The following is a 7,424-nucleotide window of genomic DNA, read 5'->3' as shown; positions in this document are numbered from 1 at the left end:
GACTATCTTAATGGATGCCGATGGTCCTCTTTTTCCCGCGCTCGTGTCGTCACCCCGACCTAGTGAGGGCCGGCGTTTTCGATAACCTCTAGTGTCTTCTAGAGTCTTTTTTTTCTTTCTTTCTTTCATTTACCAAGGGGAAGAAATATAACTCCTAATGATGTTCGAGATGAAACTTGAACGTTGTTTCATTGATTCTACGCTTGAGTTCCTAGTTATTTATTATCTGATTCATGATGTTCCATTCTTCCACTTTCGGACTAATGAGCTCTTCTGTGAGAATAAAGGATGGAGTTTGGTCCGTGTCGCAGATCGCGAGGGTGGGGGTGGGAGTGGGGGTTGGGGGAGGCTAGCCCACCTCTCCTATTTTTCCTCACTCGCCACGGCCTCCCCCCCGTCTTTAAGAAAGATTCTCTGATTTATGAAAAGGGTGTCTTGCATTCGAAATCTCACATTTTCGATCAGAGTCGGAGACACGTTTCCGAGCACTCGCTTAGAACCGCCATCATTCTAAATCCACTTTGGGTCCCTTGAGTTTCGGTCTATCGTTAGAGAGGCTTTTTGATTTTTTTTTTCTTCGCTTGAGTGTTTCTTGCTAAGCCTCGTAAATCAAGACTCCATGAATAGGCCTACGCTCTCCGGGGAGAAACGCGCCGACTGCCTTGGAAGACGCAACTCCCCCTCCTCGCCCTTTTGCTTACTGGGAATGAATGATCAAGGTCCCACTGCTCTTTCCCGCCCCTGAGGGCACACCAAGGCGAATGCAGAGCTCATCCCGGTGCAGCGAAGGAAGAGGTCTGTGATGGAGGGAAAGTTCTGCTTCCCAATCACAGGAGAAAGGCCTGAGATGGAGGGAAAAGTCTGCCTCCCAGTCACAGGAGAAACACGAGATTTCCAACAGAAGGCAAACGTCTGCCTTTCCCCGTTATAGACTGACGAGAACATCGCTATAATGAAGGAGACTCGTGACTCCCTCTACGGAGATGTTTCGGTGTTCAGGTTCCCTCAGTAGGGAAAGCTGCGAAAGTTAAGGCCAGCGTTAAGATACTGATGATAATTGGATTCATGTAAACTTTCATTTAGTGATGACTTGAATTGATATTTGATGTTATAAAAAAAACAAAAACAAAAAAACACCGCCATGGAAAACCCAGGGAGTAAGGTGGCAGAAATTTACTCGTAAGGAACGTGAGCCGCGTTACATGGCGACGAGAGAATCTGGGATTGAGAAGTTTAATGGACCCGGAGAGTATGTGGGTACGGCGGAGTGGAGAGGAGCTACCTGCTGTGGTCGGTAGGACTGTGGGGAGGGGAGGGAAATGTGCCGAGAATGTTCTTCTGCTCTTGATTCATCGTCTTCGTCTCTCTCTCTCTCTCTCTCTCTCTCTCTCTCTCTCTCTCTCTCTCTCTCTCTCTCTCTCTCTCTCTCTCTCTCTCTCTCTCTCTCTCTCTCTCTCTCTCTCTCTCTCTCTCTCTCTTATACACATTCTCTCGCACTCAACCCTGTCCGTGGTCGACCAACCCTTACACTTCGCCGTCAAACTTCTGTGAGAATATAATGCACACTCATCCGCATGAGTGTTAAAATGTCTAAAACAAGTGTAGAGGTGTTCTTTGCCAATGCAGAGTCACATTCGCGAGTCATCGGCCAGAGCCAGCTCAAGGTCTGGCGAGATCATGGCTGGACACGTTGACACATCCAGCATCGAGCTGCAATCATACACACGTCTGTCAGGAGCGGAAGCAGAACCAAAAAGCAAGAGCTTTTGTCGCCAGAGTGCTGACTGCAGCGATATTCCCCCATATCCCCTGTACCAAGACGGCAGCAGGCTGCGGAGTTGATGACCTCTGTCTTGGAATATTTGGCTTTGTAACTTTTTTGTAGGTTGTTTTTGATGGACAATCTTATCGAAGTGATATTTGATAATCTCTTTTATGATGAGTCATATTGTAATATAGATATATAATGATAATAGATAATTTTTATTCGTACGTCTTGAGATTACATGTTTGACGTCTGTGTCGCCTGACGCTGGAGGTCAACAGCGAAAACGTTCCCGATGTACACACTGTAGATTATGTAATACCTAATATGAGCACATTTTCAAGATAACACCCGCGTTTTACTCTCCCTCTTTTCCTCCCCGTATCTCACTGTCCCTCTCTCCTCAATTTCCCCAAAAGTCAGACTCTGTATAAGGTCTAAAACCTTCCGTGTCTGGCGCAGGATTTTCCACAGGAAGATCTTCCGTCACGGACACTTAACTCTGTCCGAGAAACGCCAGGTCAGGCCAATCCGGAAAAGCGGCGGCGACCCGTGTGCCATGTGCCTCGTGCCACGGCGTCAAGCTCGCTCTGTCAACGCACTTACTGGATTTGTTACTTATCTAATAGTATATTAACACAACACAACCCCACAAAACAACTACACTCACACAACCACACACACACACACACACACACACACACACACCACACATACTATATATATAATATTATATATATTATATATATATTTATATATATATATATATATGTTTTATATGTATATACATGTGACACCCACACAACCCTAACACAAACATATATCATGTATATATATATATATATATGTATATATATATATTTTATATATTATAAATGATTGAGAGTTATTTTTAATATCTATCTACATTATAATTTTTATATATCATATATAGATATCTATATATATATATATATTAATATATACATATAAATATATAAATATGTATGTATAATGTATTTATATTTATATATATATATATATATATATATATATATATTATATATTATATATGTTGTAGATTTCTATATAATAGATTTATATATATTTATATATATATTATATATACACATTTATATATATATCATATATATAAATCTTATTCTATATATATGAATATATATATATATATATATATATATATATATATATATATATATATATCTATATATATATATATATCTATACATGCATTATGTATAGATCTATTTTTATATCATATATATTATATATATACAAATATAGATATTAATTATTACTATTATATATTATTAATAAACATATATTATATATTATATAAAATAAATATATAAATATTATATATATATATATATAAATAATTACACCATTTATAATATATATCAATAAATAAAATATTTATATATAGATATTAAACTCTATAAATATATAAACATCCTATATATTTATAATATATATTATTTATATATATATAAATATAAATAATGGTATATATACATATAGTATAAATAATTATATATTTATATATTTTATTTATTATATTATTGTTATATATTATATATATAATATACTATATATTATATATATACAATATCTATATAATATAGGATTAAAATTATGCATACATGTATATATAATATATATATATAAATTGATATTAAATTATGCATACATGTTATAAATATTATAATATACTAATATTAAATAATATATATATCTATATACTAAACTAAATATATATATATATAATAACACAACTAAAACTAAATAATTATAAAAACATAAATATCTATAATATTTAAGTAAATATAATTAAAGATATATATATATATATATATCTATCTTTATATATAATATATAAAATATTAAATTAAGAAATATAAAACTTCATATAAATATATATATATAATTAGTAATATATATAAAAATATAAAAACAAATAAAAAAAAATCTATATAAATCTAATCTAAAAAAAATAATCATAACCCCCACACAAAAAATCAATCTATTATCTCACTCTCTCTTCTCTCTCTCTTCTCTCTCACTCTCTCTCTCTCTCTTCACTTCTTCACTACTCTAAAACTCGCTCTCTCTCTTCTCATTCACTATCGAAATATACTATATATATATATAAAAATATATATATATATAATTTTGTTATGACTATATACATATATATATGTATTATTTATTCATATTTATATTAATTCTATAAGATATTTGAGTAATATTCATTAAAAAATTAATATAAACAAATATATAAAACATCATATATAATAACTAAATATTTAAATTTTAACATATATATATATATATATATATATATATATAATTATTATACTATATATATATCTATATAATACACAACAACACACACCCACTACAATATTCTCTAATATATATATAAATTTAAATATATATATTAATATTAATATATAATATATATATATTCTATATATATATATATATATATTTATGTATCTTATGTATATATATATATAAATTATATATGTATATATATGTAGTATATATATATATATTTATATTAATATATATATCTGATAATATATCTTATATGTTATATATATAACATACACATGTAAATAATATATTATATATCTATATTAATATTATATAACTATAATATATATTATATTATATATATATACATATATATTAATATATATTATTTATATATAAAAATATATATTGACTAAATACTATATATGTATAATATAAATATATATGTATATATATGTATATAATACATACATACCCTATATATATAAATATAAATATATATATTTTTATATACATATCTATTATATAAATATATATATATATATAGTCATAAGAATATATATATACTTACATATTATATATAAGTGTGTGTGTGTGTGTGTGTGTGTGCATGCATATATTTATGAACACATTCATGTAAGCATTACACCGGTTATATTTTTAGAATTGCGCGATAATGAATGTCCCTCCTTATGTGCTCCAGGACAGTCACATACTCGGAAGATGTGAGCAAGAAAATTTCACCTACGGTTTGAAACGGCTTTCTTGTATAGTTATTTATACAAGTTTCGTGCACTAAGTTGACAATAATTCTCATCCAAGGGACGAACGAGAGAGACGTGCAGCTTCCGGGGTCTCAATTCTAAGAATCTCTTGCTGTATTTTTTATGCATGCATACATACATATGTTCTTACATTTATAGATACATTTATATATGTATTTATGCATACATAGATTCATGCATTACTATATATCTTATTAATTTATTATTATATAGATATTTATAATATACACACACACACACACAACACAATCCAACACAACAACAACACGACACACCACACACAACCACATATTATTTTATATATATAATATATATATATATTGTATATATGGCATAATTCATACAACATAATATACATACGTACATAAACCATGCAAATATTTAAATATCTTTTTTATATTTATATAATATATATAGTATTTATATATATATATATTTGATATATATATATATTATATATATATGTATATAAAATATATACTATATATATTAAATTTTATATATTATATATAATATATTATATATATATCCCCTGTATATATATATATATGCATAATAAAACTAATATATAATCATACAAAAATACATACTATATACATACATAAAACAATCTATATACATACATGTAACATACCCATTTTGGGGGCCCACATACCTAACATAGCATACTATTATTATATATTTATATTATATATTATATATATTATTATATCTATATTACACCAACCCCCCCCACACACACACACAAACCAAAACACACACAATATATATATATATATTATAAAAATATAATATTTATATTATATAAAATTCCCCACCACCCACCACCCCACACACCCCCAAAACACACAAAACACCCCACACACACACATATATATATATTTTATTATTATATTTATATATATTATATGCGAATTACCCCAACCCCTTTTTTGTTGGGCTACCCCCTCAGGGTGGTCACAAAGTGTCGCTATCCTTTCCTCTGTAGGCAAAAAACCCCTTTAGGAGGATGAATGTGCCAACGAAAGTCTAAAACAGGACCTTTCATTTGGAACAACCTCCCCCCAAATTTAATTAAATAATCCACCCCCCAATGCTTTCTTTTATTTAAAATTTTAAAATACCCTTTATCATTCCCCCCCCCCCAAAAATTATGAAGCCCAAACACAACCCCCCACACACCCCCCCCCCCCACACACAAAAACCCCCCAAACCCCCCCCCCCCCAATAAATTCTGGTTTGTGGTGGATAAAAACCCCCCCTTCCCAACCCCCCAACCCAGACAAAAAGAAAGAAGATAAATAAGAAATACTAACACGAATAAAAAGAGAAAAAAAGGAAAAACGGAAAAAAATAACATATAAATGACAATAAATTCATATTAACATCATAATATCTTATTTTTCATCATTTTTTTAATCAAAAAATTCTACCATGGAAATAAAAATTGGAATCGAAATTTAAGACCCCAAAAGAAGTACATGCGGGGCATGAGATCCTGGAGATGTAATTTTTTTAAATTATATTTTTTTCAAGAGTTTGTACTTGCTGAAACAATGATACATATAAACCCTTCAAACTCTTTTTCTTTGTCCTCCCCTTTGTTTGTTTTTCAGATTTTTAGATTTTGACAAACTAGGGTACTTCTCACTTTAAAAAAGTATGTTTTTGAAATCTTGAATGTCATTTTGATGTTATGACAGACTTTACTTTATCCTTTTTATCATTTTCATAACAATACTTTAGAAAACGTTTATAATAAGATGCATCCTTTTGCCACAGTACAAGGTAACCCTTTTTACTGGTCAGTAAACGCAACCAAACAAAAAACAAAAAATTCCTAGCAAAGGGCTTCCATAACATGATCCAGTTTCACCAAAACACGCGGATTCCACAATCCAGCAAATACAAGAATACCCAAAGACACAAACTACATCTCAATAGAGAAATACAAGTCACACTAATTCAATCACCGACACCCCTGCCCTACACTCCCCTCCTTCGCACAAGAAAAATACCCACACTTCTCGTCACTTCTGTCCTTTTCTCGCGCCGCTGACCAACCCTTGCACCACTGCTAATCCCCACCCCCAACAAAAAACCACATCTAAAAATAAAGCCTCACATTAAACATTACATCCCCACGACTAACCACACCCACTACAATCCCCCCTCTCCACTCCACCACATACAACAAAACCAAAACTACACACACACACACACACACACACAAAACACACCCACACCCACACCCACCCCCCCCCCCCCCCCCCCCCCCCCCCCCCCCCCCCCCCCCCCCCCACACACACACACACACACACTCACACACTCAACACACACCAACACACACACCACTCACACACACACCAACTACCACCTCCCACCCAATTCAATACCTCTCTACACTCATTCAAACCCACCCCCCCCCCCACACACCCAAATACCCCACAATTACCTCTATCCACCCCCCTCCCAATCCCATATACTCCCCCATAATCCACTTACCAAAAAAAAACCCACACCTACTCAATACCTACACCTCTGACCACCCCAAC

The 7,424-nt window shown here is 32.2% G+C and overlaps 1 protein-coding gene across 1 annotated transcript in view; it reads left to right on the top strand.

The window, feature by feature from the left end:
- The window catches only part of Pkcdelta (Protein kinase C delta), a 48,457-nt gene extending 46,985 nt beyond the window's left edge, over window positions 1-1,472 (top strand). Inside the window, exon 8 of the mRNA XM_086545063.1 lies at window positions 1-1,472. This exon is cut by the window's left edge and continues 293 nt beyond it. The gene's annotated coding sequence lies outside the window, so the exon portion shown is untranslated.
- Window positions 1,473-7,424: the final 5,952 nt, after the last annotated feature.

The sequence above is a fragment of the Penaeus japonicus genome, unplaced genomic scaffold (assembly GCF_977035675.1).
Source record: "Penaeus japonicus unplaced genomic scaffold, GWHDUDI00000001_assembly GWHDUDI00000016, whole genome shotgun sequence".
Classification (NCBI taxonomy): Eukaryota; Metazoa; Arthropoda; class Malacostraca; order Decapoda; family Penaeidae; genus Penaeus; species Penaeus japonicus.
This window is presented reverse-complemented; position numbering and strand designations above follow the sequence as displayed.